Source organism: Taudactylus pleione, unplaced genomic scaffold (genome assembly GCF_031769625.1).
Source record: "Taudactylus pleione unplaced genomic scaffold, aTauple2 ptg000186l, whole genome shotgun sequence".
NCBI classification, from domain to species: Eukaryota; Metazoa; Chordata; class Amphibia; order Anura; family Myobatrachidae; genus Taudactylus; species Taudactylus pleione.
In genome coordinates this window covers 8,037,528-8,051,366 of record NW_028284588.1, presented here as the reverse complement: position 1 = coordinate 8,051,366, position 13,839 = coordinate 8,037,528, and the positions used below count along the sequence as shown (strand labels likewise).

Here is a 13,839-nt window from a genome sequence, read left to right as displayed (position 1 = left end):
TAAGCAAGTGTCTTTGCAACTCATTGAGACAAAGCAATAGACAAGATGAGTCAAAAGAGAAAATAATTCTGTAATTTAAATGACATTATATTACAAATGAAAACAATATACACTGTACATGACTCTTCCATGTTCACAGAAATAATAGTTCAAAAGAAGAGGCTAGCAGCAATGTTACACCGGGGAGAGAAAAACACAACACTGCCTAAACTAAGACCACTTTTACTGTAGCTGCACATATTGTGGAGTTGGCCATGCACAGGCTGTGCGAGTCAACAAGTGCAGAACTACAGTACTAGACACTAGGGAATTGGGCACTAGCTCTCTACTGTCCAGTAGCCATCAGAATCTATATTGTACCATAGCTGCCAGAGAATAGGGATTGTTTTCTATATTAGGCAGCAGAAAATCTGGTCTGTATCAAACACTAAATAATTGTGTTTGTAATGTTTACTAGCAAACAGAGAATGGACAACTCATTGATGAATTGCCACCAAAGAATGTGCTATAAATTTTACACTCTTCACTAATAAATGGGCTTGTAATTTATACATTTCACCCTAAAATGAGCTCTGCCTTTTATCAACCAGGGAATGAGTTCTTCTCTGCTTAATGGGCACCAAAATGGCCTTGCACAGCGTGACTGTACTTGTATATTGGTAGTGTCACTGTGCTGACAAACGTATGGGGGTCATTTGTGAACTAGTGTGTGCCGTCACTGCTTTGTGTAATGAGGAGTATAAAGTGTAGACCAGTGACAGCTGCAGCCAGGTGTAGAGGGAATGTTGCCAAGTTCATTCTGGGTGCAAAAGGAACCTGTCCCACCACTGTTATTACCATTTCCACAATTGTTAGTAAAGTACAGCACATAAGGGTGAGTGCATGTTCTAATGAGATTTTGATTTCTGGAACTTACTATGAAAATTTTATAAGAATCAAGGACTTGTGGGCTACTTCCTACGTATTTTATTCTTATGTAATGCAATATGGGTCACTGTGGCTGATGTTGAGCTGAGCAGTTCTCTGTAGGTCAACTACAGATATTTACCCTCTTTTCACATTGGTTTAAATCAGTGCACATAGACAGATACATTTGTGGAGCAAGATGGTCACATTTGCAAAGTAGTAAGTTTCCACTGGCAGACAGGAGGAGTTGGTCAGACTGGAGACATTCCAAGAGAAGTATGATAGTGTGCCTCATTGTGCAAAGAGATAAAAATAACCCTAATTTTTTATTTTGCATAGTGAAATTATTATATTGAGACAGAGAAAGGGGCATTTCTTGTCATGTACGGCCATTCCCACGATGTAAAATTCTGCACCAACTCAGAGGTGGCCAAGTCAAGTCTTGTCCTATACTTTTCTAATAGTGTCACATTTGCCAACATTGAAATCTTCACCTCTGGGAGAGTTCCCGGAGAGAACATGCAGCCAATCACTGAGTGGGTGGGACTGAAAGCTTCCCATCATTCTCATGAGGTAAGTTAAAAAAGATAAGAGGGTGTCAATGGGAGATAGATGCAAAGTTGGCAATGAATACTTGCCTACTCTCCCGGAATGTCTGGAAGACTCCTGAACTCCAGATAGTTCTCCTTGACTTCAGAGGAGAGTAGACCAGGCTCTTGGATCGTGCCCACTTCCTAAGTGAAGTGGAAGGTCCTAGGGCTGCCTTCATGATGTGATTGTATGGGAATTGAATTATCACGGCCATGCCGCCTACTGCACGATTTACACATATATATTTTGCTAGTAAAATAGTACTCATATGTACTTATTTTTAGAAGTCTTGGTTATAGTTAATTCATGCACTATTAGTTTGGATTGCGGGCCACTTGTTCTTAATAGTTCTTTAAGTGGGTTTTTGAGTACCACAAATCTAATGGAGCACATTACACATTTGACATACAGGGGAGGGGACATTTAGGCAGCAGTGATCAGTGGTAACATTTACATTGAATATGAGAAAAACATTTTGTAAGAAAGCAACAAAAACGATGACATGTACAAGTGAAAAGTTACCCACTGTCAGTTTCTTTTAACACTAGCACAAATATACACATGTAGACAAAAGTGATTGGACATCCCCGATCAAGTAAAATGGTCCCATGCATACCATTGCACACGAGTTCCTAATGGCCACTACTGTGGTGGTTTTGACAAGAACAATTAGTAGGGAGGCCCATGCGCTTGCAGTTCTATGGAAGCAACAAATGTTTTTATCAGGACGACCATGCCACCTGCCATGTTTCTCAGGCGCGCCAAGAGCCACGATGGGCCTGGGTAAAAGGAGGCATGGCGAAATCATGGGAGGCGTGGTCACGTCCCCTTAAGCAAAAAAAAACAGTAAACATTTTTGCAGTGCTGTAAAGCAGCAGGGGGCGCTGTGAGCCCCCTCAGCCCGGCACGTAGCCAGTGGGCGGCAGGATCAGTGTGATTGCTTCCCCCACAGGCATAGGAGACCGCTGCAGCCGCTGCTTAGCAGCCGCGAGCAGTCTCCCAGTGCAGCCCAGCACACAGCAGTGTGTGCTGGGCTGCTGTGATGCAAGAGGAAGGGGGTGGGGGCGGTGCCGGACCCAGGGCCCTGCCGGGCCCCTCCAGCAAGCCTGGGCCCAGGTAATTAGTACCTTGTCCACCCCTCTCGGTGCCCCTGATGTTTCCAGGGCAACACTGGACTAGTATACAGAAAATTCGCTAACCCAGATGGACTGGCCAGCTCAGAGTCCAGATCTTAACCCCATTTAGAACCTCTGGGACGAATTGGAGCGACGGGTGCGTTCTAGGCGGAATGGCAAAACATACCGCCTGCTGTTGTCCAGGAATTTGTGGACAGTTTGCCAAGAAGGGTGTCTGCAGTAATCCCTGCACATGGTGTACCTACAAAGTAAATAAAATCTTGTTGATCTATTTGCTGTCATTGTCCAATTACTTTTGTCTATATAGTGCATATGAAACACAAACACATTTGCTGTGTTTTAATTTCACAGTGTAATTTCCCAATGTGTTGAAAAGTGATAACCACAAGAAATTAAAAAAGTTCTTTAATTAGCTCAGAGCACTGAAACTTGTAGACTGCATAAAAAAACAAAATGAGACATCTTTGAAAATATTTGAACAAGAAGTGTAATTGAAAGTGCATACCATATGGATATAACATCTTAATGAAAAAAAAGCAATTGACGTTGGTGTCAGTGGGCACTGAAATTTCTTTTTGGAAATACAACAAATCTAGCAAAATAAAAATAAAAAAGTAAATCGATTAGTTAACAGACTAAGGGCCTAATTCAGACCCGGTCTCTAGGATGGGTTCGCACACAGCCAGCCGATGTTTACAATCTGCGCATGCATAAGCATCACAGTGCGCGTGCGCAAACTAGTCCACGCGATCGGGAAGCATTCACTCGCTGCGCATAGTCAGCTCGCTAGAATGAGTGACAGAACATGCCGTTTATGGGTGGTGACAGGGGATGGTCATTGGAAACAGGGGAGTTGTGGTGAGAACGCAGGCGTGCCTGTGCATCTTAATGCCATTTAAGAGGCGTGCATAATTAAGACAAAGCGTCATTGTACACGTCACATGGTTGAAATTCACACTGAAGCACTTGCAGTGCTTGCGGTAGGGTATGGTCAGCCACAAGTACTGCGATCGCTTCCGATGGTACTCAATGTTACCAGTGGTTGCATACACATCCTGGAGATGACATGCATAAGTGGGCGTCTTAAGACAGGTTGGTGGGCGTCTGCATACACACCGCGATCGCACGCCAAGACATAGTGGGCTGTGCGAACGAATCTAGCGAGCGGGTCTGAATCGAGCACTAAGGGCCAAATGTAATACAGTGAGAGTTTAGAAAATGTGAGAGTTTAGCTGTAAACTCTCACATTTTCTACTCTCACCCTATTACAGTTGGCCCTATGAGCCAGATTTATATTGGCAAAAGCCCTATTGTCGACGTAAACAGTAATTTTGCAGATGTTAGTCCTTCTTTAATTTCCCCCAATACAAAGGCAAAGAGAAGCTTATTTAATAATTAACATGGCAGTACTAGTACAACCCAGAACAGCGAGAGAAGATGACAATCATTAAGCACAGGTTTTGAAAATGTTTTACATTTTTTTTTTACAGTTTTATCAATTTAACTTTTTTTATTAGTGGAATATAAAGATCAAAACCGGGCTCATAATCATATGCTTACTGCTCCAGGCCAGTATTACCGGGCAGGTGTCTATGATCATCATGATCACAGACACCTGCCCGGTAATACTGGCCTGGAGCAGAGATGGTATGTTGGTAAAACAAAAAATCTTTATTGCATGCCTATTGATAACAAAAACATTGCTAGTGCCTAAAAAGCAACACAAATGAAACTGATATATTGGGCCATTCAATGCCAATGTAAGAAAATGAAACAATAAATGGAAAGCTGATAATTAAAATATATATATTTGCTAACATCTTTGTTTGCAAAATAGAATAAATACCAAGAAAAAGGATGTTTAGAAATAACTTGTTTACATCATTAAATGCTGATTGTCTCAAAGGAGGTGCATTTAATCATAAACAAGTTTAAAACAGATATGATTCAGATATGTATGGTACTGCACAGCTGCAGGGAAGTGGCTGTGCAATACCGTATAATTTATATGCTAATGCGTAAAACCCACAAAAATCATATATATATATGTAATCCATCGGGTTTATGTACCAGGGATGTGCAGTCAGGGTAGGCAGGGGAGGAAGAGCCTCACCTGTCATACTCCTTTCCCTATCATACTCCCTGTTATGCTCTAGAGTTTTGATATAAAAACATTTTTTTTATACAAGTGGGGAGATTCAACTCTGTATTATCCGGTACAAAATATTTGTATAACACGTCAGCTTGCTTTTATGTATCATTGCATATCGCAATGATACATGATGTTGTAACACAGCAATTTACTATGCTGGTGCTCCTCTAGGAGAGCCAACAAAATAACCTGTTCCTCACAAGGATTTTCTTCTGGTCAAAGGAGTAACGTGATTAGCGTATGCGTGGCTCACAGCCACATATCCGCTTACTGATTTCAAACGGACAGGATTCAGTAAAGCCTCCTCGAATTTGCTGGTCCTACTGTCAACTAAGCTAATGCCGTACTGAGATGCAATGCTATGCCTCTTCCACTTGTTAAATAGACTCAGGCTGCTGTTCCCCACAGAGGTCTAAGGGGATGATGGTAAATTTTTAAAAGATTTCTTTGTGGTTTACGTTTCATTAGGAGAAACTGAGATAATTCCTTTCTCTTGTGAAAACCCCAAAGACAGTGTAAGCACACAAATGATGAGCTTGATGTTGTATAGATGTGAACCTTTAGTATGGAACACACATGCTTTCTATCCAAACCAAGCCAATATTTCATAGTCCTGTCTAGTAACAATCACACTAGTGAAAGCAAACCCTTATTGGTATCATGTGAGACCGACATAGAGCTAATTTTATTTCTTCTGTGGAGTCAATTCCCCTTGTCAAAATCAATCCACTGCTGATATTAAAATTTTAATAAGAAATAAATACCCCCACCCCATGTTTTTGTATTGCTTGTCGGCAGATATAATTTGCCTATTGTTTTCTATGTAACATGGTTTATCAGTGTGCAGGATTGAATGCAGGAAATCTAACATTATGGTGTACGTCTACCAAGTCTCTGTCACTGTAGAAACTCCTGCAGTGAATTTATTACAACAAAGAATATCGCTTGGGAACACTTTTCTTGTCAAAGTTCAATCAGTGTTGTGACCAATGGAGTTGCTTAAATTTTGATGGCTAAAACCGTCCAATTACTGTCAGAATTTCCATATGTCTGCAGCAAGAGCTGTAATTTTGCTGGTGACACTTGATTGCACTTTTCCAACACATTCATCTGATAATTTAGTGACTGTTCTAACTGCATATATTAAGGTTGGTTATTTGGTTTTGCACAGACTTTGCTGAAAATGTTAAGATAGGGGCAGATATTTCCGCAATTCTTCAACAGGCCAAGATAGTGTAGTATTTTTAAGAAACAGATTTATTTTTAGAATAAAAAGGATAACAATTGGCTGCTCACAATATTAAAACATTAAAAAGATTATATGATCAACAGACGATCCACAGCCTTCCATGACCCCAACTCCTTCAGTGTATGCTGTGACAAAAAGGATGAGGGAGGCCAATCAACGCGTTTGATCACCAGGACTTTATCAGGGGTCACACCCCCTGATGAAACACTATCAAAAAATTGCTGTTGCACCCCAGAAAATTAACATAATTTGGAATGTTTTTTTTCCACTCACCTATTTATCAATCCAGGCCTGATGAAAACCCAACTCTTAAGTCGTGGTTTTCTCACCAGCAGCAACACACGTGCCAGCGTGAAGTTTCAGTGATACGGGTATACAATCGGTTCAAATACCAACTGTGGATGCCAGACAGGATGAAGATCCCGACTAGGGCAGGTAAGTACTATTCCCCTCCCCTGTAACCTCCCCCTAACCCTCCTTTAGGGGTGCTTAACCCTAAAACTCCCGAAGTGGTGCCTAACCCTAAGTCCCCCCAGGGTTGCCTAACCCTGACCCCCCCTTCCCGCACCCTGGGGGGTGCCTAACCCTCACCTCCCCCCAGTGGCACCTAACCATAACCCCCCCCTTCCCCTAGCCAAACCCTCCCCGGGCGGGGGAGGATGCATAACCCTAAGCCCCCCCAGGGGTGCCTAAAGCTAACCCTCGCCCTCCTCGGCTAACAGTAAGGATGCCCCGGACTTACCTTATTCGATCCGGCTTCTTCTGTGTTCCGGCATCGGGGTAAAGATAGGTGTCGGCATTTCAACGCCTATCTTAAATTAGCCGTCGGGATTTTGACTACATCCTGATTTTCAGGGGTTGCAGGTTTCATAAGAAGGAGTAACATTTTATGAATGAAGGACAAAAATTTTTTTCAGGCCATTTACTAAAATAAAATTTCCTGGGACAGTTAAGCAATGCTCCAATCCCTGGGGATATTGGCTGGTAAGAAGAGACTTATACCCCTTTCAGACATACTGAAATTCCCAGGTCGTATGTCTGAAAGTGGTATTAGGGGTATATTTACTAAAGTGCGGGTTTGTAGAAGTGGAGATGTTGCTCATAGCAACCAATCAGATTCTACTTAACATTAATCTAGCACCTTCTAGATGATAATAGCTAGAATCTGATTGGTTGCTATGGGCAACACCTATACTTCTAAAAACAAGCACTATAGTAAATATACCCCTTACTGCTTCGCCAGGTGTCCCGTATACATGTGCGTGACCTGGGGCTGCTACACTGCTCTGAAAGCTCTTGAACTTAATTTTATGGATTAATTTAAAGATACTTAATAATTTTCTATACATATAAATATATTTTTTCAAAGGAAAAAGTGCTTTCATTTAGTAAATCTTTTTTTCTTTACCACCCCCCACTATCACCGACAATGATTGGAGGACAGCGGCTGGTCTTGACAAGCTGTGCCACACTTGTGCACCAGTGATGTGTGATGATGTCCATGGCTGGGGAGGCATACATGGAGATGGGTCTGAGCACTGGGAGCTTGTCTCATCCCCTACTCACTGTAACACTCACTACACTAAGCTTCAGTGTCCATTGATTCTCCTACCTGCATCACTGTATCTTCTCTTGCTGCTGCTGACTGAGCTCCTGCAGTGCACTTCCTGGTCACATGACACATCCAAGGTGTCCATTAGTGCTCCAGGCATGCTTCCCATACTCAGAGGCATACCTCTATTAGCTCTCTTTCTGTGCAGCTTACTGCCCATGGTGTGGTCCTGCCCCAGCTCTGCAAGTAGTGTCTGACTATACAGAAGAGAGGCTAAGCTGTATATAGCCTCATCTGTCATCTCTCTGCAGTCCCAGGGACCTCCACAAAGCTAGTGAATGTTAACTATAAAATTATTACAATAAACAAAGATGATGTTTATAAGTTATAAATATCTTCTTTGTATTATGCTAATCATTTTTAAATCAAATCTCAGGAGTATGACAGGGGAGTATGACAGGAACATGCCTGACTGCACGTTCCTGATGTGCACATGCCCCAACACTGGCTTGGTGAAGCGGTAAGACTCATCTTACCATTGCCAGCTAGTATTGCCAGACAGGTGAGTATCACTCAGCTGCTCCAGAGATAATAGAATGATAAATTGCAGTGATAATAGATTTTGTTATCGATATACAAACCTGAAAATGTGATGTGGCTAAATATGAATTATGTGTTTATACTATATGCATTTTAAGTTCTTACCTACTGTATTAAGTTATTACCTACTGTATTAAAACATGGCAGTATTTTCTTTTATTTGCAAAAACTGTATTTGCACCTTTTGTAATATAAGAGGGTTTGTCAGTTATACATTTCCCTCCCTTTCAAATGGACTTGTTCCTTGTTCCTAACTGTAAGGCCCAACATAAAATGGATCTAGGAGGTGTTTGGTAACAGCACATACTTGCAAACTTACTGGCAGTCCCGTGGGGGACTTATACCCTCCAGGTTGGCTAAGAGAGGTGGGCATGACAGTGGGAGCTATGATGCCATTGCATCGTCATGGAACCGCCCCCGCTACATAATTACTGTCATTGTTAAATGGGAGCAGGGCCACGAAAACACAATTAAGTGCAAATTGCGTCTTCGGTACCCCGGACCTCCCACTTCACTCAGTAAGTGAATGGCTGTGGGTGGGTGGCAGCTCCATGAGACTTGCCAACTCTTCTGGGTGGCTGGGAGCACAAACATGATTTTCTGAAGCCTCCTGGCCATTTAGAGAAAATAGGCAAGTCATGACATAGAATCATGACCACAAGGGGTCCGCCGCACCTTGCAAGGTACATAGGCAGAAATAGTATGAACAAAACAAGAACAAAGCCACTTACAGTACAGAATATTGCAGTACATGGACATGGTTTATAAACATTTCTGCATCAGCAGTCATAATTCCCAAATAAGCAGCAGGGTGGCAGAATCCAAAGGCTAACAGCCTTTGTAGGCAGTGTGAAGGAAATGTTGGTATAAGTGAGTTAAGACAAAGCACATGAGATAAGAGGGCCGTGCTCGTGAGAGCTTACAGTTTACAGGGGAGGGGTAGACAGACACGGGTGATGCAGAGGGGAGGGGTAGTGAGCAAGGAGGATGGGGCAGTGGGTTAAGATGAGAGCTGGGAGGCTTTGATGAAGAAGTGGGTCTTGAGAGCCCATTTGAAGTTTTGTAGAGAGTTGGAGAGTCTAATAGGGAGATGGAGAGCGTTCCAGAGGCAGGGACCAGCATGGGCAAAGTCTTGGTAGTGGGAGAAAGTAATCAGTCATGCGGAAACGCGGCATTCATTTGAGTAATTAAGTGGGCGGACGGGAGTATAAAGGAAGATAAGATCCGAGTTATACATGGGAAAGGATTGGATCAGGGCTTTGTAAGTAAGAGTAAGGAGTTTAACGGGTTCTGAAGGGGAAGGGGAGCCAGTGTAGGGGTTGTAGGAGAGGGGAGGCAGATATAGAATGTTTTGAGAAGAAGATGAGCCGGGCAGCAGCACAGGCTAGATAAGAGGAGGTTACAGTAGTCCAGTCAAGAGATGACCAGTGATGATGAGCATGATTTGTATGTGGAGGCATGGGGCTGTAGCCCCATCTGCTCCATTGTTTATATGGCCCTGCATATCATTATAAATTTAGATGGGCAGAATATTACTTTTTGAGTCTCCCACACTATTTTAGTGCCCTGTGCTTATGATTTTGTAATATACAGAACATCAGTAATGGAATAATCAGATTCCCTATATGACTTTAAAGAACACCAGTGATACTATCAATCTCATTAACTGTGTCCCAATCTCAGGGATGATTCTGGCTTTCTGCTGCCTGAGGTGAAATGTAAATCCTGAAGGTTACAGGGACTACAGAGACTTTTAAAGCTTCTCAATAGTGAGCTGTCACTGCTGAGAATGCTATTTACATTGCTGTACCTTTAATTTATGTTTTACCCACTACACATTCATGCAGATTTGCAAATGAAGTCTAAGAATAAAAAATGGCCCATGTGCACATCCCTACTCTTGCACACATCTATCACACAAATGAGAGATGCCTAGTAACTGAGACAGTATATTATATTACACCACTAAAACTAATTTAGGACTAAGACACTTTCAAAAAGCTTTGTTGACAAGGAAGAGACAAGTGTTTTCAGTAATTTATGAGCACGAGCCAGTAGATGTCAATACCAAATTGCTGTGGATTTGTGCCAATGATCGATACATTCTGATTTTTGTTTGGATTTATGATAGTCTTTGCCAGCCATCTTTTGTCTAATCCCACAAGTTTACATGCAATGTTTACTCTCTGTATCAGCTTTTGAAAGTGGGCAAGAAAACGATGAAGCAGCAAATTGAGTTCTGACAAAATACTCTTAAGCAACGTCCGAAGGTAATCAAACGCTCCCTAAGCAACCATCTAAGCCAGTATCTTAGCCACTGTCCCACAGTAATAATGACTGCACTGGGAAATAAATCTACAACCATATTCCTTGATAAGCAAAAGGTAGCTCCTTGCAAATATTACAATCCACTTGTTATTAAATAAATACGGCAATACACATATTCAGAGTTGCTATAGCATAATGATACAACATATTTCAAAAACCATATAGGTTAGACAGCTTGACCACATGGAGCACTGTTTCATTGGAGCTTATCGGCCTGATTCTGAGTTGGAAGCTAATAAAAAGCAAGAAACTTTGTATCTGGAAACCATGTAACACTGCAAGGGGTGCAAATACATTTATTATTTATGCATACAGGGTAAAAAGTGGCTGCTTTTGCATGTAGCTCACAAATGCTGGAGAGGCTTACTTTTACACTGCAGTGGAGACTTTAATTTGGACATACCCCTCTCAAATATAAATCTCTCTGCACATTTTACATCTGCCCCACCTGCAGTGCAGCATGGTTTTACCAAGGTGCACAGTTACATGGCCAGCTCCAGGGGGTTGCTGCGAACAGGCATCATATTGCTACAGCCCTGACCTGGCACTGAATGATTTACATCTCTCTGGACCATTGAATAAGCACCTGGGTGAAGTTCAGCAAGCCGTAATGTCCTGGCTTCATGCACTTGACACTGATTTATTCTATGTTGGTATAGATGCCTTAGGGTACAGTTGGAACGGGTTGGGGATGGGATCCCGGTGCTTGGGATACCGGTGGTCAGAATCCCAATGCCGGCATCCCGACAGGGTTAGCATACCGACACTTGTTGGTCAGTATGCTAACCCTCCCCCTCTCCCTACCCTAACCCTTTCTGGTGCCTAACCTCCCCCCCCAGTGCCTAAACATAACCCTCCCCCTAGTGCCTAACACTAACCCCTACATTCCCTCCAAACCCACTACTTACCTTCAGCGTATCCTGTTGGAACAAATGCTTAGACAAGTATGGGGGCTATGTGAAAAAATAATCTGTACCAAGGCCATACTATTGATCATACGTGTATATATATATATATACATATATATATATATATACACACACAGCGAGTAAAATAAGTATTGAACATAAAATAAGTGTGGATTGTATGGGTTGTTGCTGGCATTTGGTGACAATTTCATTACAATAGCCCCATTACATATATATTTACTGAGAAAAATGTTGATGTGTTCAATACTTATTTTACCCACTGTATATATATATATATATATATATATATATATATATATATACACACAAGAATAAATTTTCACAATGAGTGGTCTTGTCACTTACTTATTGTACCACCCTTGTATACGTGTATGTATATATATATATAGAGAGAGAGAGAGCATATCCTTTTTTTTTTTTTTTTTACTATTATTTACGCTTTTATGTACAATCTAGAATTTGAGAAGTGGCTTTCTCTAAAGTGGACTGTTGCCCTTACAAAATGAGCTACCCACGAGAGGACAGAGGCCAATTGATTCATGGTCTCTGATTTATTGTAGACTTTAAAGCATAAGGATCAAACACTCACGGTGTATATTAACTTTGACACTGTGCTAAATCTGTTTGTCATGGGATATCACGGGAAGCATTTTTCAAACTTAAAAGCATCTGCTTTTTATAAAGCTCTGCACCGTGCTCCTCATTCTCGTGATATTTTTAGGGAAGCTAAATGTCATGTTTTTCATACTTACCAACAACGGTTATGCTAGAAGCAGACAATCAGGTGTATCTGGAGAAGTTCCAGCTGTGTTAATGTGACTGTTTGTACACTGAAATATGAGTGATCATTCAATATTACAGAGGAAATGCTTTTATTAAGTAATGTTTGCTTAGTAAACTGCTAAAACCCATATTCTTTCTGATAAAAATTAATTTTACACAAGCTAATGCGTGGATTTGGAATGGATAGACATTTCTTTTATTTGTTCTGCAGAATATCATGCAATTTGTAATTAAAACAAGCAATGCTTCTGTGTAATGTACGTGCAGGTATGCTAGTGCAGGGGCATTTTAAAAGTGAAGGCTCCATGTGGGTGCAGTAGACTCAGCAGGGTCCTTTGTGAATGAAATCAACCACTTTTAAAGTACATACAGGTGTTCTACTGGTCCAACAGGGAATCTGTATTCCCTACTGCGCATGCCCAGGTCTCCGGCAACATGGTGCCAGAGCCAAGTATCTGGTGACTTCTCTACTGACAATATGCAAATGATTTCAGCTGCTGCAGCAATGTCAGCATGGGACTCTAGAGAGCATGCTTGCTGACATTCTGGCTGCCCCCTCCAGGAGGGGGCAGCCATGTCAGCATAACGCAGGGGCGTTGCGCACATAGGGTGGCGCGGTCAGGGATATTACCTGGCATTAGGGGCTGAGCGGGGTGCGTGACCATGCGATCGCTTAATTTTGGCCCTGCCCCTGCTACACAATGCCGAGATTACCGGCATTGTGAAGCAGGAGACGGGCTCATAATGACGCGATTCAACGTAAATTGCGTCATTGCCCCCGCTGCAGGGGTTTGTGTGGGACCTGTGAGTGGGGGAGTCAGAGTCCGGCTGGGTGACTTGCTTGCTATTCCGGGGGGCTGGGAGCGCCACTCGATTTTCGGGAGAGTAGGCAAGTATGCCAGAGAGTCTCATGGGTTACTGTATGGATGATAGTGAACTGGTCTGTCAGATAAAAGAAAACATTAGCAATATACTGCAGAACTTTAGAAGTCTGTAGTGCATCTGTGGCTGACAGATAAGAGACTTTTGTGCGGCTAAGCATAGGATTGTACTAGAGGATTCCCAGTGATGATGTTAGAACAGAGACAGGAAGTACTTGCAATAATATTGTTTTATAGCATAATAATGTTAAGGATGCATTTCGAACATTATATTATTTAAGCCCGAATTTTACCATCATTGTTCTGAAAAGCTGCATAATACAGGAACACAGCACTCAGAGGTATATTATACATTTATCACACATTGGCACAGGAGCTCTTATTGTAGTGCAGGGAGTGATAGTAAATATTAGGAGGATGGATCGTGGATTGGTTTGTATAGTAATAGATGGAATATGGGGTTGGATCACAAATACCAAGTCTATTGATGCTCTGCAGTTTATTTTCTTACTATAGCAGGAGGCACATCCTTGCTAAGAGGTGTCATTTAAAAAAAAAAAAGTTTTACAGTTTGTTTCTAATTTTAATTTACATTTATCCAAATTCATGTGACTTGTCTCACTGATCATTTGCAAATAAAAAGGGGTGTTTTCACTAGTTTAATAAGAAATGTAGAATGCGTTCTATGGGGTTCATTTCTCCCTGCAGTCTTAACAATGAGAAACTCAGAGC

General features: G+C 41.8%; 1 protein-coding gene across 2 annotated transcripts in view; it reads right to left on the bottom strand.

The window, feature by feature from the left end:
* TMEFF1 (transmembrane protein with EGF like and two follistatin like domains 1) overlaps window positions 1-13,839 on the bottom strand; it is a 266,232-nt gene that overhangs the window by 82,170 nt on the left and 170,223 nt on the right. The window lies entirely within an intron of this gene.